The sequence below is a fragment of the Schistocerca gregaria genome, chromosome 3 (genome assembly GCF_023897955.1).
Source record: "Schistocerca gregaria isolate iqSchGreg1 chromosome 3, iqSchGreg1.2, whole genome shotgun sequence".
In the NCBI taxonomy this organism is placed as follows: domain Eukaryota; kingdom Metazoa; phylum Arthropoda; class Insecta; order Orthoptera; family Acrididae; genus Schistocerca; species Schistocerca gregaria.
In genome coordinates, this window is record NC_064922.1 from 20,643,985 (window position 1) to 20,665,461 (window position 21,477).

General features: G+C 49.4%; 13 non-coding genes across 13 annotated transcripts; all 13 read left to right on the forward strand.

Moving 5' to 3' along the window:
• The first annotated feature begins 2,069 nt into the window (after nt 1-2,069).
• Trnaa-agc (transfer RNA alanine (anticodon AGC)) lies at nt 2,070-2,143 on the forward strand. The gene has a single exon. It is a non-coding gene; the product is annotated as a tRNA-Ala (tRNA).
• A 1,399-nt stretch (nt 2,144-3,542) lies between these two features.
• Nucleotides 3,543-3,616, forward strand: Trnaa-agc (transfer RNA alanine (anticodon AGC)). Its single transcript has one exon. It is a non-coding gene; the product is annotated as a tRNA-Ala (tRNA).
• Nucleotides 3,617-5,004: 1,388 nt separating this feature from the next.
• Trnaa-agc (transfer RNA alanine (anticodon AGC)) lies at nt 5,005-5,078 on the forward strand. The gene has a single exon. It is a non-coding gene; the product is annotated as a tRNA-Ala (tRNA).
• Nucleotides 5,079-6,464: 1,386 nt separating this feature from the next.
• Trnaa-ugc (transfer RNA alanine (anticodon UGC)) lies at nt 6,465-6,538 on the forward strand. The gene has a single exon. It is a non-coding gene; the product is annotated as a tRNA-Ala (tRNA).
• Nucleotides 6,539-7,935: 1,397 nt separating this feature from the next.
• Trnaa-agc (transfer RNA alanine (anticodon AGC)) lies at nt 7,936-8,009 on the forward strand. The gene has a single exon. It is a non-coding gene; the product is annotated as a tRNA-Ala (tRNA).
• A 1,386-nt stretch (nt 8,010-9,395) lies between these two features.
• On the forward strand, nt 9,396-9,469 carry Trnaa-agc (transfer RNA alanine (anticodon AGC)). Its single transcript has one exon. It is a non-coding gene; the product is annotated as a tRNA-Ala (tRNA).
• A 1,397-nt stretch (nt 9,470-10,866) lies between these two features.
• On the forward strand, nt 10,867-10,940 carry Trnaa-agc (transfer RNA alanine (anticodon AGC)). The gene has a single exon. It is a non-coding gene; the product is annotated as a tRNA-Ala (tRNA).
• A 1,397-nt stretch (nt 10,941-12,337) lies between these two features.
• Nucleotides 12,338-12,411, forward strand: Trnaa-agc (transfer RNA alanine (anticodon AGC)). The gene has a single exon. It is a non-coding gene; the product is annotated as a tRNA-Ala (tRNA).
• Nucleotides 12,412-13,808: 1,397 nt separating this feature from the next.
• Trnaa-agc (transfer RNA alanine (anticodon AGC)) lies at nt 13,809-13,882 on the forward strand. The gene has a single exon. It is a non-coding gene; the product is annotated as a tRNA-Ala (tRNA).
• Nucleotides 13,883-15,275: 1,393 nt separating this feature from the next.
• Nucleotides 15,276-15,349, forward strand: Trnaa-agc (transfer RNA alanine (anticodon AGC)). The gene has a single exon. It is a non-coding gene; the product is annotated as a tRNA-Ala (tRNA).
• Nucleotides 15,350-18,212: 2,863 nt separating this feature from the next.
• Nucleotides 18,213-18,286, forward strand: Trnaa-agc (transfer RNA alanine (anticodon AGC)). Its single transcript has one exon. It is a non-coding gene; the product is annotated as a tRNA-Ala (tRNA).
• A 1,399-nt stretch (nt 18,287-19,685) lies between these two features.
• Trnaa-agc (transfer RNA alanine (anticodon AGC)) lies at nt 19,686-19,759 on the forward strand. The gene has a single exon. It is a non-coding gene; the product is annotated as a tRNA-Ala (tRNA).
• Nucleotides 19,760-21,156: 1,397 nt separating this feature from the next.
• Trnaa-agc (transfer RNA alanine (anticodon AGC)) lies at nt 21,157-21,230 on the forward strand. Its single transcript has one exon. It is a non-coding gene; the product is annotated as a tRNA-Ala (tRNA).
• Nucleotides 21,231-21,477: the final 247 nt, after the last annotated feature.

Consider the following 21,477-nt stretch of genomic DNA (forward strand, 5'->3'; position numbering starts at 1 on the left):
TACTTGGAACTCTTGTGTATATGAACGGGTCCGCGCCTTTGTATTCTGGTACCTTCGCCGCTACAAACCAACCAACCATCGTGTCCGTGCACATCAGAGTCGCAAAGAATGGAGAATAGCCAGGCTTGGTCGTGTGTGTAGCTGTAGCTCAGTTGGCAGATCGTTCGCTTAGCGTGTGAACGGTCTCGGTTTCAAGCCCCGGCTCCTCCATGTTTTGTGGTCAGTGCATGGTAAGTGTTGGTCGCAGCGAACATAAACGCACGCAAGAAGTTGCATAACCAGCGTCACAGACTGATATGATGTATACTGTCATAAGGAGAGCAAGATGTAAGTGCGGGGACCGGCTGTTATCGTGGTGTCATCGAGTGCAGATCTGTCTTAGGTATCACGGCTTAACGTCATTGAAGTCTAGAGGTGGACAACACGTTCGTCTTACTCAGAGCGGTGTCTGAACTCTATTTTCGACGTAATGCGTGCCAACTACGATTCGATACAGAATGCACGAAACCTGAAAGACACCCTCACTGATACATAGAGAGTAGTGTTTGTCTGCTTAATAATGGGAGTGCAAGGGTCTGTGACGTTGATATGACTGTATGTAGCACTACTAGTTATCGGGGGGGTGGGCGTAGCTCAGATGGTAGAGCGCTCGCTTAGCGTGCGCGAGGTACTGGGATCGATACCCAGCGTCTCCAGAATTTTTAACACACCTACATGCGCACCTTGCCATGCAAGAGGTGTGTAGGCAGATACAAGCGAACGATTAGCATCCACAATTGCGCCGATTTCACGTAAATCCCACTGCACGTTCCCATTCTTTGCGTGCAGTCGGCTGCTACTGGTGTTGCTGGTTGTGACTGCTGATATCAGATGCCGTAGCAATCAATTCATGGAGTGAGTTGTATGTTTTGCGATAGTCTGTCTCTGACAAGGAAGCACAGGTGATATAGGTGCGAACACAGAAAGCTTGCAGCCCCTCGCTGCCTGCAGACACAGGGCAGCCACACTAGAAGAGCGGCCTAAGCCGTAGGCGAAATGTGCTCATTCGCTTTGGCGCGACGTCGAACTATAAATAAGGCTGTCACTAGCGTGAGCGTTGCGTGAGCGTAGTGTAAAGTCGGAAAAGTCATCTGCATGGGTGATTGCCAAGTTTGGGGAGCGTTTCGTAGTACGATCAGTGCAAAGGGGAAGCGGAAACTTGTTGTGTCCCAGTGTTTTGCAGTTGGACGACAAGAATTTGACACAGTAGAAAAGAGCGAGGCACTGAGTTGGCATGAACAGTGGAGAGCACAATGGGGCTTGAGATGTGCTTGTTACCTCAGGTGCTGTGTGATTGTGGACAAGGAGTGATATGGACCAATTTGTGACCGCCCTTTCAATTTAAGACGTTCAAAACAGACGGAATTTGCATTCGTAATACCAGAGCATCGAAACTACTTGGAACTCTTGTGTATATGAACGTGTCCGCGCCTTTGTATTCTGGTACCTCGCCGCTACAAACCAACCAACCATCGTGTCCGTGCACATCAGAGTCGCAAAGAATGGAGAATAGCCAGGCTTGGTCGTGTGTGTAGCTGTAGCTCAGTTGGCAGATCGTTCGCTTAGCGTGTGAACGGTCTCGGTTTCAAGCCCCGGCTCCTCCATGTTTTGTGGTCAGTTCGTGGTAAGTGTTGGTCGCAGCGAACATAAACGCACGCAAGAAGTTGCAAAACCAGCGTCACAGACTGATATGATGTATACTGTCATAAGGAGAGCAAGATGTAAGTGTGGGGACCGGCTGTTATCGTGGTGTCATCGAGTGCAGATCTGTCTTAGGTATCACGGCTTAACGTCATTGAAGTCTAGAGGTGGACAACACGTTCGTCTTACTCAGAGCGGTGTCTGAACTCTATTTTCGACGTTATGCGTGCCACTTTCATTGTGGCCAACTACGATTCGATACAGAATGCACGAAACCTGAAAGACACCCTCACTGATACATAGAGAGTAGTGTTTGTCTGCGGAATAATGGGAGTGCAAGGGTCTGTGACGTTGATATGACTGTATGTAGCACTACTAGTTATCGGGGGGGTGGGCGTAGCTCAGATGGTAGAGCGCTCGCTTAGCGTGCGAGAGGTACTGGGATCGATACCCAGCGCCTCCAGAATTTTTAACACACCTACATGCGCACCTTGCCATGCAAGTGGAATAATTCCCAACCGGCAGAGGTGTGTAGGCACATACAAGCGAACGATTAGCATCCACAATTGCGCCGATTTCACGTAAATCCCACTGCACGTTCTCATTCTTTGCATGCAGTCGGCTGCTACTGGTGTTGCTGGTTGTGACTGCTGATAACAGATGCCGTAGCAATCAATTCATGGAGTGAGTTGTATGTTTTGCGATAGTCTGTCTCTGACAAGGAAGCACAGGTGATATAGGTGCGAACACAGGAAGCTTGCAGCCCCTCGCTACCTGCAGACACAGAGCAGCCACACTAGAAGAGCGGCCTAAGCCGTAGGCGAAATGTGCTCATTCGCTTTGGCGCGACGTCGGACTATAAATAAGGCTGTCACTAGCGTGAGCGTTGCGTGAGCGTCGTGTAAAGTTGGAAAAGTCATCTGCATGGGTGACTGCCAAGTTTGGGGAGCGTTTCGTAGTACGATCAGTGCAAAGGGGACGCGGAAACTTATTGTGTCCCAGTGTTTTGCAGTTGGACGACAAGAGTTTTACGCAGTAGCAAAGAGCGAGGCACTGAGTTGGCATGGACAATGGAGAGCACAATGGGGCTTGAGATGTGCTTGTTACCTCAGGTGCTGTGTGATTGTGGACAAGGAGTGAAATGGACCAATTTGTGACCGCCCTTTCAATTTAAGACGCTCAAAACAGACGGAATTTGCATTCGTAATACCAGAGCATCGAAACTACTTGGAACTCTTGTGTATATGAACGTGTCCGCGCCTTTGTATTCTGTTACCTTCGCCACTACAAACCAACCAACCATCGTGTCCGTGCACATCAGAGTCGCAAAGAATGGAGAATAGCCAGGCTTGGTCGTGTGTGTAGCTGTAGCTCAGTTGGCAGATCGTTCGCTTAGCGTGTGAACGGTCTCGGTTTCAAGCCCCGGCTCCTCCATGTTTTGTGGTCAGTGTATGGTAAGTATTGGTCGCAGCGAACATAAACGCACGCAAGAAGTTGCAAAACCAGCGTCACAGACTGATATGATGTATACTGTCATAAGGAGAGCAAGATGTAAGTGTGGGGACCGGCTGTTATCGTGGTGTCATCGAGTGCAGATCTGTCTTAGGTATCACGGCTTAACGTCATTGAAGTCTAGAGGTGGACAACACGTTCGTCTTACTCAGAGCGGTGTCTGAACTCTATTTTCGACGTTATGCGTGCCACTTTCATTGTGGCCAACTACGATTCAATACAGAATGCAGGAAACCTGAAAGACACCCTCAATGATACATAGAGAGTAGTGTTTGTCTGCGGAATAATGGGAGTGCAAGGGTCTGTGACGTTGATATGACTGTATGTAGCACTACTAGTTATCGGTGGGGGGTGGGTGTAGCTCAGATGGTAGAGCGCTCGCTTAGCGTGCGAGAGGTACTGGGATCGATACCCAGCGCCTCCAGAATTTTTAACACACCTACATGCGCACCTTGCGATGCAAGTGGAATAATTCCCAACCGGCAGAGGTGTGTAGGCAGATACAAGCGAACGATTAGCATCCACAATTGCGCCGATTTCACGTAAATCCCACTGCACGTTCCCATTCTTTGCGTGCAGTCGGCTGCTACTGGTGTTGCTGGTTGTGACTGCTGATAACAGATGCCGTAGCAATCAATTCATGGAGTGAGTTGTATGTTTTGCGATAGTCTGTCTCTGACAAGGAAGCACAGGTGATATAGGTGCGAACACAGGAAGCTTGCAGCCCCTCGCTGCCTGCAGACACAGGGCAGCCACACTAGAAGAGCGGCCTAAGCCGTAGGCGAAATGTGCTCATTCGCTTTGGCGCGACGTCGAACTATAAATAAGGCTGTCACTAGCGTGAGCGTCCTGTAAAGTCGAAAAAGTCATCTGCATGGGTGATTGCCAAGTTTGGGGAGCGTTTCGTAGTACGATCAGTGCAAAGGGGAAGCGGAAACTTGTTGTGTCCCAGTGTTTTGCAGTTGGACGACAAGAGTTTGACACAGTAGCAAAGAGCGAGGCACTGAGTTGGCATGAACAATGGAGAGCACAATGGGGCTTGAGATGTGCTTGTTACCTCAGGTGCTGTGTGATTGTGGACAAGGAGTGAAATGGACCAATTTGTGACCGCCCTTTCAATTTAAGACGCTCAAAACAGACGGAATTTGCATTCGTAATACCAGAGCATCGAAACTACTTGGAACTTTTGTGTATATGAACGTGTCCGCGCCTTTGTATTCTGTTACCTTCGCCACTACAAACCAACCAACCATCGTGTCCGTGCACATCAGAGTCGCAAAGAATGGAGAATAGCCAGGCTTGGTCGTGTGTGTAGCTGTAGCTCAGTTGGCAGATCGTTCGCTTAGCGTGTGAACGGTCTCGGTTTCAAGCCCCGGCTCCTCCATGTTTTGTGGTCAGTGCATGGTAAGTATTGGTCGCAGCGAACATAAACGCACGCAAGAAGTTGCAAAACGAGCGTCACAGACTGATATGATGTATACTGTCATAAGGAGAGCAAGATGTAAGTGTGGGGACCGGCTGTTATCGTGGTGTCATCGAGTGCAGATCTGTCTTAGGTATCACGGCTTAACGTCATTGAAGTCTAGAGGTGGACAACACTTTCGTCTTACTCAGAGCGGTGTCTGAACTCTATTTTCGACGTTATGCGTGCCACTTTCATTGAGGCCAACTAGGATTCGATACAGAATGCAGGAAACCTGAAAGACACCCTCAATGATACATAGAGAGTAGTGTTTGTCTGCGGAATAATGGGAGTGCAAGGGTCTGTGACGTTGATATGACTGTATGTAGCACTACTAGTTATCGGTGCGGGGTGGGTGTAGCTCAGATGGTAGAGCGCTCGCTTAGCGTGCGAGAGGTACTGGGATCGATACCCAGCGCCTCCAGAATTTTTAACACACCTACATGCGCACCTTGCGATGCAAGTGGAATAATTCCCAACCGGCAGAGGTGTGTAGGCAGATACAAGCGAACGATTAGCATCCACAATTGCGCCGATTTCACGTAAATCCCACTGCACGTTCCCATTCTTTGCGTGCAGTCGGCTGCTACTGGTGTTGCTGGTTGTGACTGCTGATAACAGATGCCGTAGCAATCAATTCATGGAGTGAGTTGTATGTTTTGCGATAGTCTGTCTCTGACAAGGAAGCACAGGTGATATAGGTGCGAACACAGGAAGCTTGCAGCCCCTCGCTGCCTGCAGACACAGGGCAGCCACACTAGAAGAGCGGCCTAAGCCGTAGGCGAAATGTGCTCATTCGCTTTGGCGCGACGTCGAACTATAAATAAGGCTGTCACTAGCGTGAGCGTCGTGTAAAGTCGAAAAAGTCATCTGCATGGGTGATTGCCAAGTTTGGGGAGCGTTTCGTAGTACGATCAGTGCAAAGGGGAAGCGGAAACTTGTTGTGTCCCAGTGTTTTGCAGTTGGACGACAAGAGTTTGACACAGTAGCAAAGAGCGAGGCACTGAGTTGGCATGAACAATGGAGAGCACAATGGGGCTTGAGATGTGCTTGTTACCTCAGGTGCTGTGTGATTGTGGACAAGGAGTGAAATGGACCAATTTGTGACCGCCCTTTCAATTTAAGACGTTCAAAACAGACGGAATTTGCATTCGTAATACCAGAGCATCGAAACTACTTGGAACTCTAGTGTATATGAACGGGTCCGCGCCTTTGTATTCTGGTACCTTCGCCGCTACAAACCAACCAACCATCGTGTCCGTGCACATCAGAGTCGCAAAGAATGGAGAATAGCCAGGCTTGGTCGTGTGTGTAGCTGTAGCTCAGTTGGCAGATCGTTCGCTTAGCGTGTGAACGGTCTCGGTTTCAAGCCCCGGCTCCTCCATGTTTTGTGGTCAGTGCATGGTAAGTGTTGGTCGCAGCGAACATAAACGCACGCAAGAAGTTGCATAACCAGCGTCACAGACTGATATGATGTATACTGTCATAAGGAGAGCAAGATGTAAGTGCGGGGACCGGCTGTTATCGTGGTGTCATCGAGTGCAGATCTGTCTTAGGTATCACGGCTTAACGTCATTGAAGTCTAGAGGTGGACAACACGTTCGTCTTACTCAGAGCGGTGTCTGAACTCTATTTTCGACGTTATGCGTGCCACTTTCATTGTGGCCAACTACGATTCGATACAGAATGCACGAAACCTGAAAGACACCCTCACTGATACATAGAGAGTAGTGTTTGTCTGCGGAATAATGGGAGTGCAAGGGTCTGTGACGTTGATATGACTGTATGTAGCACTACTAGTTATCGGGGGGGTGGGCGTAGCTCAGATGGTAGAGCGCTCGCTTTGCGTGCGAGAGGTACTGGGATCGATACCCAGCGCCTCCAGAATTTTTAACACACCTACATGCGCACCTTGCCCTGCAAGTGGAATAATTCCCAACCGGCAGAGGTGTGTAGGCAGATACAAGCGAACGATTAGCATCCACAATTGCGCCGATTTCACGTAAATCCCACTGCACGATCCCATTCTTTGCGTGCAGTCGGCTGCTACTGGTGTTGCTGGTTGTGACTGCTGATAACAGATGCCGTAGCAATCAATTCATGGAGTGAGTTGTATGTTTTGCGATAGTCTGTCTCTGACAAGGAAGCACAGGTGATATAGGTGCGAACACAGGAAGCTTGCAGCCCCTCGCTGCCTGCAGACACAGGGCAGCCACACTAGAAGAGCGGCCTAAGCCGTAAGCGAAATGTGCTCATTCGCTTTGGCGCGACGTCGAACTATAAATAAGGCTGACACTAGCGTGAGCGTTGCGTGAGCGTCGTGTAAAGTCGGAAAAGTCATCTGCATGGGTGATTGCCAAGTTTGGGGAGCGTTTCGTAGTACGATCAGTGCAAAGGGGAAGCGGAAACTTGTTGTGTCCCAGTGTTTTGCAGTTGGACGACAAGAGTTTGACACAGTAGCAAAGAGCGAGGCACTGAGTTGGCATGAACAATGGAGAGCACAATGGGGCTTGAGATGTGCTTGTTACCTCAGGTGCTGTGTGATTGTGGACAAGGAGTGAAATGGACCAATTTGTGACCGCCCTTTCAATTTAAGACGTTCAAAACAGACGGAATTTGCATTCGTAATACCAGAGCATCGAAACTACTTGTAACTCTTGTGTATATGAACGTGTCCGCGCCTTTGTATTCTGGTACCTTCGCCGCTACAAACCAACCAACCATCGTGTCCGTGCACATCAGAGTCGCAAAGAATGGAGAATAGCCAGGCTTGGTCGTGTGTGTAGCTGTAGCTCAGTTGGCAGATCGTTCGCTTAGCGTGTGAACGGTCTCGGTTTCAAGCCCCGGCTCCTCCATGTTTTGTGGTCAGTGCATGGTAAGTGTTGGTCGCAGCGAACATAAACGCACGCAAGAAGTTGCAAAACCAGCGTCACAGACTGATATGATGTATACTGTCATAAGGAGAGCAAGATGTAAGTGTGGGGACCGGCTGTTATCGTGGTGTCATCGAGTGCAGATCTGTCTTAGGTATCACGGCTGAACGTCATTGAAGTCTAGAGGTGGACAACACGTTCGTCTTACTCAGAGCGGTGTCTGAACTCTATTTTCGACGTTATGCGTGCCACTTTCATTGTGGCCAACTACGATTCGATACAGAATGCACGAAACCTGAAAGACACCCTCACTGATACATAGAGAGTAGTGTTTGTCTGCGGAATAATGGGAGTGCAAGGGTCTGTGACGTTGATATGACTGTATGTAGCACTACTAGTTATCGGGGGGGTGGGCGTAGCTCAGATGGTAGAGCGCTCGCTTAGCGTGCGAGAGGTACTGGGATCGATACCCAGCGCCTCCAGAATTTTTAACACACCTACATGCGCACCTTGCCATGCAAGTGGAATAATTCCCAACCGGCAGAGGTGTGTAGGCAGATACAAGCGAACGATTAGCATCCACAATTGCGCCGATTTCACGTAAATCCCACTGCACGTTCCCATTCTTTGCGTGCAGTCGGCTGCTACTGGTGTTGCTGGTTGTGACTGCTGATAACAGATGCCGTAGCAATCAATTCATGGAGTGAGTTGTATGTTTTGCGATAGTCTGTCTCTGACAAGGAAGCACAGGTGATATAGGTGCGAACACAGGAAGCTTGCAGCCCCTCGCTGCCTGCAGACACAGGGCAGCCACACTAGAAGAGCGGCCTAAGCCGTAGGCGAAATGTGCTCATTCGCTTTGGCGCGACGTCGAACTATAAATAAGGCTGTCACTAGCGTGAGCGTCGTGTAAAGTCGGAAAAGTCATCTGCATGGGTGATTGCCAAGTTTGGGGAGCGTTTCGTAGTACGATCAGTGCAAAGGGGAAGCGGAAACTTGTTGTGTCCCAGTGTTTTGCAGTTGGACGACAAGAGTTTGACACAGTAGCAAAGAGCGAGGCACTGAGTTGGCATGAACAATGGAGAGCACAATGGGGCTTGAGATGTGCTTGTTACCTCAGGTGCTGTGTGATTGTGGACAAGGAGTGAAATGGACCAATTTGTGACCGCCCTTTCAATTTAAGACGTTCAAAACAGACGGAATTTGCATTCGTAATACCAGAGCATCGAAAGTACTTGGAACTCTTGTGTATATGAACGTGTCCGCGCCTTTGTATTCTGGTACCTTCGCCGCTACAAACCAACCAACCATCGTGTCCGTGCACATCAGAGTCGCAAAGAATGGAGAATAGCCAGGCTTGGTCGTGTGTGTAGCTGTAGCTCAGTTGGCAGATCGTTCGCTTAGCGTGTGAACGGTCTCGGTTTCAAGCCCCCGCTCCTCCATGTTTTGTGGTCAGTGCATGGTAAGTGTTGGTCGCAGCGAACATAAACGCACGCAAGAAGTTGCAAAACCAGCGTCACAGACTGATATTATGTATACTGTCATAAGGAGAGCAAGATGTAAGTGTGGGGACCGGCTGTTATCGTGGTGTCATCGAGTGCAGATCTGTCTTAGGTATCACGGCTTAACGTCATTGAAGTCTAGAGGTGGACAACACGTTCGTCTTACTCAGAGCGGTGTCTGAACTCTATTTTCGACGTTATGCGTGCCACTTTCATTGTGGCCAACTACGATTCGATACAGAATGCACGAAACCTGAAAGACACCCTCACTGATACATAGAGAGTAGTGTTTGTCTGCGGAATAATGGGAGTGCAAGGGTCTGTGACGTTGATATGACTGTATGTAGCACTACTAGTTATCGGGGGGGTGGGCGTAGCTCAGATGGTAGAGCGCTCGCTTAGCGTGCGAGAGGTACTGGGATCGATACCCAGCGCCTCCAGAATTTTTAACACACCTACATGCGCACCTTGCCATGCAAGTGGAATAATTCCCAACCGGCAGAGGTGTGTAGGCAGATACAAGCGAACGATTAGCATCCACAATTGCGCCGATTTCACGTAAATCCCACTGCACGTTCCCATTCTTTGCGTGCAGTCGGCTGCTACTGGTGTTGCTGGTTGTGACTGCTGATAACAGATGCCGTAGCAATCAATTCATGGAGTGAGTTGTATGTTTTGCGATAGTCTGTCTCTGACAAGGAAGCACAGGTGATATAGGTGCGAACACAGGAAGCTTGCAGCCCCTCGGTGCCCGCAGACCCATAGCAGCCACACTAGAAGAGCGGCATAAGCCGTAGGCGAAATGTGCTCATTCGCTTTGGCGCAACGTCGAACTATAAATAAGGCTGTCACTAGCGTGAGCGTTGCGTGAGCGTCGTGTAAAGTCGGAAAAGTCATCTGCATGGGTGATTGCCAAGTTTGGGGAGCGTTTCGTAGTACGATCAGTGCAAAGGGGAAGCGGAAACTTGTTGTGTCCCAGTGTTTTGCAGTTGGACGACAAGAGTTTGACACAGTAGCAAAGAGCGAGGCACTGAGTTGGCATGAACAATGGAGAGCACAATGGGGCTTGAGATGTGCTTGTTACCTCAGGTGCTGTGTGATTGTGGACAAGGAGTGAAATGGACCAATTTGTGACCGCCCTTTCAATTTAAGACGTTCAAAACAGACGGAATTTGCATTCGTAATACCAGAGCATCGAAAGTACTTGGAACTCTTGTGTATATGAACGTGTCCGCGCCTTTGTATTCTGGTACCTTCGCCGCTACAAACCAACCAACCATCGTGTCCGTGCACATCAGAGTCGCAAAGAATGGAGAATAGCCAGGCTTGGTCGTGTGTGTAGCTGTAGCTCAGTTGGCAGATCGTTCGCTTAGCGTGTGAACGGTCTCGGTTTCAAGCCCCGGCTCCTGCATGTTTTGTGGTCAGTGCATGGTAAGTGTTGGTCGCAGCGAACATAAACGCACGCAAGAAGTTGCAAAACCAGCGTCACAGACTGATATGATGTATACTGTCATAAGGAGAGCAAGATGTAAGTGTGGGGACCGGCTGTTATCGTGGTATCATCGAGTGCAGATCTGTCTTAGGTATCACGGCTTAACGTCATTGAAGTCTAGAGGTGGACAACACGTTCGTCTTAATCAGAGCGGTGTCTGAACTCTATTTTCGACGTTATGCGTGCCACTTTCATTGTGGCCAACTACGATTCGATACAGAATGCACGAAACCTGAAAGACACCCTCACTGATACATAGAGAGTAGTGTTTGTCTGCGGAATAATGGGAGTGCAAGGGTCTGTGACGTTGATATGACTGTATGTAGCACTACTAGTTATCGGGGGGGTGGGCGTAGCTCAGATGGTAGAGCGCTCGCTTAGCGTGCGAGAGGTACTGGGATCGATACCCAGCGCCTCCAGAATTTTTAACACACCTACATGCGCACCTTGCCATGCAAGTGGAATAATTCCCAACCGGCAGAGGTGTGTAGGCAGATACAAGCGAACGATTAGCATCCACAATTGCGCCGATTTCACGTAAATCCCACTGCACGTTCCCATTATTTGCGTGCAGTCGGCTGCTACTGGTGTTGCTGGTTGTGACTGCTGATAACAGATGCCGTAGCAATCAATTCATGGAGTGAGTTGTATGTTTTGCGATAGTCTGTCTCTGACAAGGAAGCACAGGTGATATAGGTGCGAACACAGGAAGCTTGCAGCCCCTCGCTGCCCGCAGACCCAGAGCAGCCACACTAGAAGAGCGGCATAAGCCGTAGGCGAAATGTGCTCATTCGCTTTGGCGCGACGTCGAACTATAAATAAGGCTGTCACTAGCGTGAGCGTTGCGTGAGCGTCGTGTAAAGTCGGAAAAGTCATCTGCATGGGTGATTGCCAAGTTTGGGGAGCGTTTCGTAGTACGATCAGTGCAAAGGGGACGCGGAAACTTGTTGTGTCCCAGTGTTTTGCAGTTGGACGACAAGAGTTTGACACAGTAGCAAAGAGCGAGGCACTGAGTTGGCATGAACAATGGAGAGCACAATGGGGCTTGAGATGTGCTTGTTACCTCAGGTGCTGTGTGATTGTGGACAAGGAGTGAAATGGACCAATTTGTGACCGCCCTTTCAATTTAAGACGTTCAAAACAGACGGAATTTGCATTCGTAATACCAGAGCATCGAAAGTACTTGGAACTCTTGTGTATATGAACGTGTCCGCGCCTTTGTATTCTGGTACCTTCGCCGCTACAAACCAACCAACCATCGTGTCCGTGCACATCAGAGTCGCAAAGAATGGAGAATAGCCAGGCTTGGTCGTGTGTGTAGCTGTAGCTCAGTTGGCAGATCGTTCGCTTAGCGTGTGAACGGTCTCGGTTTCAAGCCCCGGCTCCTGCATGTTTTGTGGTCAGTGCATGGTAAGTGTTGGTCGCAGCGAACATAAACGCACGCAAGAAGTTGCAAAACCAGCGTCACAGACTGATATGATGTATACTGTCATAAGGAGAGCAAGATGTAAGTGTGGGGACCGGCTGTTATCGTGGTATCATCGAGTGCAGATCTGTCTTAGGTATCACGGCTTAACGTCATTGAAGTCTAGAGGTGGACAACACGTTCGTCTTAATCAGAGCGGTGTCTGAACTCTATTTTCGACGTTATGCGTGCCACTTTCATTGTGGCCAACTACGATTCGATACAGAATGCACGAAACCTGAAAGACACCCTCACTGATACATAGAGAGTAGTGTTTGTCTGCGGAATAATGGGAGTGCAAGGGTCTGTGACGTTGATATGACTGTATGTAGCACTACTAGTTATCGGGGGGGTGGGCGTAGCTCAGATGGTAGAGCGCTCGCTTAGCGTGCGAGAGGTACTGGGATCGATACCCAGCGCCTCCAGAATTTTTAACACACCTACATGCGCACCTTGCCATGCAAGTGGAATAATTCCCAACCGGCAGAGGTGTGTAGGCAGATACAAGCGAACGATTAGCATCCACAATTGCGCCGATTTCACGTAAATCCCACTGCACGTTCCCATTCTTTGCGTGCAGTCGGCTGCTACTGGTGTTGCTGGTTGTGACTGCTGATAACAGATGCCGTAGCAATCAATTCATGGAGTGAGTTGTATGTTTTGCGATAGTCTGTCTCTGACAAGGAAGCACAGGTGATATAGGTGCGAACACAGGAAGCTTGCAGCCCCTCGCTGCCCGCAGACCCAGAGCAGCCACACTAGAAGAGCGGCATAAGCCGTAGGCGAAATGTGCTCATTCGCTTTGGCGCAACGTCGAACTATAAATAAGGCTGTCACTAGCGTGAGCGTTGCGTGAGCGTCGTGTAAAGTCGGAAAAGTCATCTGCATGGGTGATTGCCAAGTTTGGGGAGCGTTTCGTAGTACGATCAGTGCAAAGGGGACGCGGAAACTTGTTGTGTCCCAGTGTTTTGCAGTTGGACGACAAGAGTTTGACACAGTAGCAAAGAGCGAGGCACTGAGTTGGCATGAACACTGGAGAGCACAATGGGGCTTGAGATGTGCTTGTTACCTCAGGTGCTGTGTGATTGTGGACAAGGAGTGAAATGGACCAATTTGTGACCGCCCTTTCAATTTAAGACGTTCAAAACAGACGGAATTTGCATTCGTAATACCAGAGCATCGAAACTACTTGGAACTCTTGTGTATATGAACGTGTCCGCGCCTTTGTATTCTGGTACCTTCGCCGCTACAAACCAACCAACCATCGTGTCCGTGCACATCAGAGTCGCAAAGAATGGAGAATAGCCAGGCTTGGTCGTGTGTGTAGCTGTAGCTCAGTTGGCAGATCGTTCGCTTAGCGTGTGAACGGTCTCGGTTTCAAGCCCCGGCTCCTGCATGTTTTGTGGTCAGTGCATGGTAAGTGTTGGTCGCAGCGAACATAAACGCACGCAAGAAGTTGCAAAACCAGCGTCACAGACTGATATGATGTATACTGTCATAAGGAGAGCAAGATGTAAGTGTGGGGACCGGCTGTTATCGTGGTGTCATCGAGTGTAGATCTGTCTTAGGTATCACGGCTTAACGTCATTGAAGTCTAGAGGTGGACAACACGTTCGTCTTACTCAGAGCGGTGTCTGAACTCTATTTTCGACGTTATGCGTGCCACTTTCATTGTGGCCAACTACGATTCGATACAGAATGCACGAAACCTGAAAGACACCCTCACTGATACATAGAGAGTAGTGTTTGTCTGCAGAATAATGGGAGTGCAAGGGTCTGTGACGTTGATATGACTGTATGTAGCACTACTAGTTATGGGGGGGGTGGGCGTAGCTCAGATGGTAGAGCGCTCGCTTAGCGTGCGAGAGGTACTGGGATCGATACCCAGCGCCTCCAGAATTTTTAACACACCTACATGCGCACCTTGCCATGCAAGTGGAATAATTCCCAACCGGCAGAGGTGTGTAGGCAGATACAAGCGAACGATTAGCATCCACAATTGCGCCGATTTCACGTAAATCCCACTGCACGTTCCCATTCTTTGCGTGCAGTCGGCTGCTACTGGTGTTGCTGGTTGTGACTGCTGATAACAGATGCCGTAGCAATCAATTCATGGAGTGAGTTGTATGTTTTGCGATAGTCTGTCTCTGACAAGGAAGCACAGGTGATATAGGTGCGAACACAGGAAGCTTGCAGCCCCTCGCTGCCCGCAGACCCAGAGCAGCCACACTAGAAGAGCGGCATAAGCCGTAGGCGAAATGTGCTCATTCGTTTTGGCGCGACGTCGAACTATAAATAAGGCTGTCACTAGCGTGAGCGTTGCGTGAGCGTCGTGTAAAGTCGGAAAAGTCATCTGCATGGGTGATTGCCAAGTTTGGGGAGCGTTTCGTAGTACGATCAGTGCGAAGGGGACGCGGAAACTTGTTGTGTCCCAGTGTTTTGCAGTTGGACGACAAGAGTTTGACACAGTAGCAAAGAGCGAGGCACTGAGTTGGCATGAACAATGGAGAGCACAATGGGGCTTGAGATGTGCTTGTTACCTCAGGTGCTGTGTGATTGTGGACAAGGAGTGAAATGGACCAATTTGTGACCGCCCTTTCAATTTAAGACGTTCAAAACAGACGGAATTTGCATTCGTAATACCAGAGCATCGAAACTACTTGGAACTCTTGTGTATATGAATGTGTCCGCGCCTTTGTATTCTGGTACCTTCGCCGCTACAAACCAACCAACCATCGTGTCCGTGCACATCAGAGTCGCAAAGAATGGAGAATAGCCAAGCTTGGTCGTGTGTGTAGCTGTAGCTCAGTTGGCAGATCGTTCGCTTAGCGTGTGAACGGTGTCGGTTTCAAGCCCCGGCTCCTCCATGTTTTGTGGTCAGTGCATGGTAAGTGTTGGTCGCAGCGAACATAAACGCACGCAAGAAGTTGCAAAACCAGCGTCACAGACTGATATGATGTATACTGTCATAAACACTAGATCGCGTGTTGGGACCGGCTGTTATCGTGGTGTCATCGAGTGCAGATCTGTCTTAGGTATCACGGCTTAACGTCATTGAAGTCTAGAGGTGGACAACACGTTCGTCTTACTTAGAGCGGTGTCTGAACTCTATTTTCGACGTTATGCGTGCCACTTTCATTGTGTCCAACTACGATTCGATACAGAATGCACGAAACCTGAAAGACACCCTCACTGATACATAGAGAGTAGTGTTTGTCTGCGGAATAATGGGAGTGCAAGGGTCTGTGACGTTGATATGACTGTATGTAGCACTACTAGTTATCGGGGGGGTGGGCGTAGCTCAGATGGTAGAGCGCTCGCTTAGCGTGCGAGAGGTACTGGGATCGATACCCAGCGCCTCCAGAATTTTTAACACACCTACATGCGCACCTTGCCATGCAAGTGGAATAATTCCCAACCGGCAGAGGTGTGTAGGCAGATACAAGCGAACGATTAGCATCCACAATTGCGCCGATTTCACGTAAATCCCACTGCACGTTCCCATTCTTTGCGTGCAGTCGGCTGCTACTGGTGTTGCTGGTTGTGACTGCTGATAACAGATGCCGTAGCAATCAATTCATGGAGTGAGTTGTATGTTTTGCGATAGTCTGTCTCTGACAAGGAAGCACAGGTGATATAGGTGCGAACACAGGAAGCTTGCAGCCCCTCGGTGCCCGCAGACCCAGAGCAGCCACACTAGAAGAGCGGCATAAGCCGTAGGCGAAATGTGCTCATTCGCTTTGGCGCAACGTCGAACTATAAATAAGGCTGTCACTAGCGTGAGCGTTGCGGTGAGCGTCGTGTAAAGTCGGAAAAGTCATCTGCATGGGTGATTGCCAAGTTTGGGGGAGCGTTTCGTAGTACGATCAGTGCAAAGGGGACGCGGAAACTTGTTGTGTCCCAGTGTTTTGCAGTTGGACGACAAGAGTTTGACACAGTAGCAAAGAGCGAGGCACTGAGTTGGCATGAACAATGGAGAGCACAATGGGGCTTGAGATGTGCTTGTTACCTCAGGTGCTGTGTGATTGTGGACAAGGAGTGAGATGGACCAATTTGTGACCGCCCTTTCAATTTAAGACGTTCAAAACAGACGGAATTTGCATTCGTAATACCAGAGCATCGAAACTACTTGGAACTCTTGTGTATATGAATGTGTCCGCGCCTTTGTATTCTGGTACCTTCGCCGCTACAAACCAACCAACCATCGTGTCCGTGCACATCAGAGTCGCAAAGAATGGAGAATAGCCGAGCTTGGTCGTGTGTAGTAGCTGTAGCTCAGTTGGCAGATCGTTCGCTTAGCGTGTGAACGGTCTCGGTTTCAAGCCCCGGATCCTCCATGTTTTGTGGTCAGTGCATGGTAAGTGTTGGTCGCAGCGAACATAAACCCACGCAAGAAGTTGCAAAACCAGCGTCACAGACTGATATGATGTATACTGTCATAAGGAGAGCAAGATGTAAGTGTGGGGACCGGCTGTTATCGTGGTGTCATCGAGTGCAGATCTGTCTTAGGTATCACGGCTTAACGTCATTGAAGTCTAGAGGTGGACAACACGTTCGTCTTACTCAGAGCGGGTGTCTGAACTCTATTTTCGACGTTATGCGTGCCACTTTCATTGTGGCCAACTACGATTCGATACAGAATGCACGAAACCTGAAAGACACCCTCACTGATACATAGAGAGTAGTGTTTGTCTGCGGAATAATGGGAGTGCAAGGGTCTGTGACGTTGATATGACTGTATGTAGCACTACTAGTTATCGGGGGGTTGGGCGAAGCTCAGATGGTAGAGCGCTCGCTTAGCGTGCGAGAGGTACTGGGATCGATACCCAGCGCCTCCAGAATTTTTAACACACCTACATGCGCACCTTGCCATGCAAGTGGAATAATTCCCAACCGGCAGAGGGGTGTAGGCAGATACAAGCGAACGATTAGCATCCACAATTGCGCCGATTTCACGTAAATCCCACTGCACGTTCCCATTCTTTGCGTGCAGTCGGCTGCTCCTGGTGTTGCTGGTTGTGACTGCTGATAACAGATGCCGTAGCAATCAATTCATGGAGTGAGTTGTATGTTTTGCGATAGTCTGTCTCTGACAAGGAAGCACAGGTGATATAGGTGCGAACACAGGAAGCTTGCAGCCCCTCGCTGCCTGCAGACACAGGGCAGTCACACTAGAAGAGCGGCCTAAGCCGTAGGCGAAATGTGCTCATTCGCTTTGGCGCGACGTCGAACTATAAATAAGGCTGTCACTAGCGTGAGCGTTGCGTAAAGTCGGAAAAGTCATCTGCATGGGTGATTGCCAAGTTTGGGGAGCGTTTCGTAGTACGATCAGTGCAAAGGGGAAGCGGAAACTTGTTGTGTCCCAGTGTTTTGCAGTTGGACGACAAGAGTTTGACACAGTAGCAAAGAGCGAGGCACTGAGTTGGCATGAACAATGGAGAGCACAATGGGGCTTGAGATGTGCTTGTTACCTAGGGTGCTGTGTGATTGTGGACAAGGAGTGAAATGGACCAATTTGTGACCGCCCTTTCAATTTAAGACGTTCAAAACAGACGGAATTTGCATTCGTAATACCAGAGCATCGAAACTACTTGGAACTCTTGTGTATATGAACGTGTCCGCGCCTTTGTATTCTGGTACCTTCGCCGCTACAAACCAACCAACCATCGTGTCCGTGCACATCAGAGTCGCAAAGAATGGAGAATAGCCAGGCTTGGTCGTGTGTGTAGCTGTAGCTCAGTTGGCAGATCGTTCGCTTAGCGTGTGAACGGTCTCGGTTTCAAGCCCCGGCTCCTCCATGTTTTGTGGTCAGTGCATGGTAAGTGTTGGGTCGCAGCGAACATAAACCCACGCAAGAAGTTGCAAAACCAGCGTCACAGACTGATATGATGTATACTGTCATAAGGGAGAGCAAGATGTAAGTGTGGGGACCGGCTGTTATCGTGGTGTCATCGAGTGCAGATCTGTCTTAGGTATCACGGCTTAACGTCATTGAAGTCTAGAGGTGGACAACACGTTCGTCTTACTCAGAGCGGTGTCTGAACTCTATTTTCGACGTTATGCGTGCCACTTTCATTGTGTCCAACTACGATTCGATACAGAATGCACGAAACCTGAAAGACACCCTCACTGATACATAGAGAGTAGTGTTTGTCTGCGGAATAATGGGAGTGCAAGGGTCTGTGACGTTGATATGACTGTATGTAGCACTACTTGTTATCGGGGGGGTGGGCGTAGCTCAGATGGTAGAGCGCTCGCTTAGCGTGCGAGAGGTACTGGGATCGATACCCAGCGCCTCCAGAATTTTTAACACACCTACATGCGCACCTTGCCATGCAAGTGGAATAATTCCCAACCGGCAGAGGTGTGTAGGCAGATACAAGCGAACGATTAGCATCCACAATTGCGCCGATTTCACGTAAATCCCACTGCACGTTCCCATTCTTTGCGTGCAGTCGGCTGCTACTGGTGTTGCTGGTTGTGACTGCTGATAACAGATGCCGTAGCAATCAATTCATGGAGTGAGTTGTATGTTTTGCGATAGTCTGTCTCTGACAAGGAAGCACAGGTGATATAGGTGCGAACACAGGAAGCTTGCAGCCCCTCGCTGCCCGCAGAACCAGAGCAGCCACACTAGAAGAGCGGCATAAGCCGTAGGCGAAATGTGCTCATTCGCTTTGGCGCAACGTCGAACTATAAATAAGGCTGTCACTAGCGTGAGCGTTGCGTGAGCGTCGTTGTAAAGTCGGAAAAGTCATCTGCATGGGTGATTGAAAAGTTTGGGGAGCGTTTCGTAGTACGATCAGTGCAAAGGGGGACGCGGAAACTTGTTGTGTCCCAGTGTTTTGCAGTTGGACGACAAGAGTTTGACACAGTAGCAAAGAGCGAGGCACTGAGTTGGCATGAACAATGGAGAGCACAATGGGGCTTGAGATGTGCTTGTTACCTCAGGTGCTGTGTGATTGTGGACAAGGAGTGAAATGGACCAATTTGTGACCGCCCTTTCAATTTAAGACGTTCAAAACAGACGGAATTTGCATTCGTAATACCAGAGCATCGAAACTACTTGGAACTCTTGTGTATATGAACGTGTCCGCGCCTTTGTATTCTGGTACCTTCGCCGCTACAAACCAACCAACCATCGTGTCCGTGCACATCAGGGTCGCAAATAATGGAGAATAGGCAGGCTTGGTCGTGTGTGTAGCTGTAGCTCAGTTGGCAGATCGTTCGCTTAGCGTGTGAACGGTCTCGGTTTCAAGCCCCGGCTCCTGCATGTTTTGTGGTCAGTGCATGGTAAGTGTTGGTCGCAGCGAACATAAACGCACGCAAGAAGTTGCAAAACCAGCGTCACAGACTGATATGATGTATACTGTCATAAGGAGAGCAAGATGTAAGTGTGGGGACCGGCTGTTATCGTGGTGTCATCGAGTGCAGATCTGTCTTAGGTATCACGGCTTAACGTCATTGAAGTCTAGAGGTGGACAACACGTTCGTCTTACTCAGAGCGGTGTCTGAACTCTATTTTCGACGTTATGCGTGCCACTTTCATTGTGGCCAACTACGATTCGATACAGAATGCACGAAACCTGAAAGACACCCTCACTGATACATAGAGAGTAGTGTTTGTCTGCAGAATAATGGGAGTGCAAGGGTCTGTGACGTTGATATGACTGTATGTAGCACTACTAGTTATCGGGGGGGTGGGCGTAGCTCAGATGGTAGAGCGCTCGCTTAGCGTGCGAGAGGTACTGGGATCGATACCCAGCGCCTCCAGAATTTTTAACACACCTACATGCGCACCTTGCCATGCAAGTGGAATAATTCCCAACCGGCAGAGGTGTGTAGGCAGATACAAGCGAACGATTAGCATCCACAATTGCGCCGATTTCACGTAAATCCCACTGCACGTTCCCATTCTTTGCGTGCAGTCGGCTGCTACTGGTGTTGCTGGTTGTGACTGCTGATAACAGATGCCGTAGCAATCAATTCATGGAGTGAGTTGTATGTTTTGCGATAGTCTGTCTCTGACAAGGAAGCACAGGTGATATAGGTGCGAACACAGGAAGCTTGCAGCCCCTCGCTGCCCGCAGAACCAGAGCAGCCACACTAGAAGAGCGGCATAAGCCGTAGGCGAAATGTGCTCATTCGCTTTGGCGCAACGTCGAACTATAAATAAGGCTGTCACTAGCGTGAGCGTTGCGTGAGCGTCGTGTAAAGTCGGAAAAGTCATCTGCATGGGTGATTGAAAAGTTTGGGGTGCGTTTCGTAGTACGATCAGTGCAAAGGGGACGCGGAAACTTGTTGTGTCCCAGTGTTTTGCAGTTGGACGACAAGAGTTTGACACAGTAGCAAAGAGCGAGGCACTGAGTTGGCATGAACAATGGAGAGCACAATGGGGCTTGAGATGTGCTTGTTACCTCAGGTGCTGTGTGATTGTGGACAAGGAGTGAAATGGACCAATTTGTGACCGCCCTTTCAATTTAAGACGTTCAAAACAGACGGAATTTGCATTCGTAATACCAGAGCATCGAAACTACTTGACACTAGATCGCGTGTTAACGTGTCCGCGCCTTTGTATTCTGGTACCTTCGCCGCTACAAACCAACCAACCATCGTGTCCGTGCACATCAGGGTCGCAAAGAATGGAGAATAGCCAGGCTTGGTCGTGTGTGTAGCTGTAGCTCAGTTGGCAGATCGTTCGCTTAGCGTGTGAACGGTCTCGGTTTCAAGCCCCGGCTCCTGCATGTTTTGTGGTCAGTGCATGGTAAGTGTTGGTCGCGGCGAACATAAACGCACGCAAGAAGTTGCAAAACCAGCGTCACAGACTGATATGATGTATACTGTCATAAGGAGAGCAAGATGTAAGTGTGGGGACCGGCTGTTATCGTGGTGTCATCGAGTGCAGATCTGTCTTAGGTATCACGGCTTAACGTCATTGAAGTCTAGAGGTGGACAACACGTTCGTCTTACTCAGAGCGGTGTCTGAACTCTATTTTCGACGTTATGCGTGCCACTTTCATTGTGGCCAACTACGATTCGATACAGAATGCACGAAACCTGAAAGACACCCTCACTGATACATAGAGAGTAGTGTTTGTCTGCAGAATAATGGGAGTGCAAGGGTCTGTGACGTTGATATGACTGTATGTAGCACTACTAGTTATCGGGGGGGTGGGCGTAGCTCAGATGGTAGAGCGCTCGCTTAGCGTGCGAGAGGTACTGGGATCGATACCCAGCGCCTCCAGAATTTTTAACACACCTACATGCGCACCTTGCCATGCAAGTGGAATAATTCCCAACCGGCAGAGGTGTGTAGGCAGATACAAGCGAACGATTAGCATCCACAATTGCGCCGATTTCACGTAAGTCCCACTGCACGTTCCCATTCTTTGCGTGCAGTCGGCTGCTACTGGTGTTGCTGGTTGTGACTGCTGATAACAGATGCCGTAGCAATCAATTCATGGAGTGAGTTGTATGTTTTGCGATAGTCT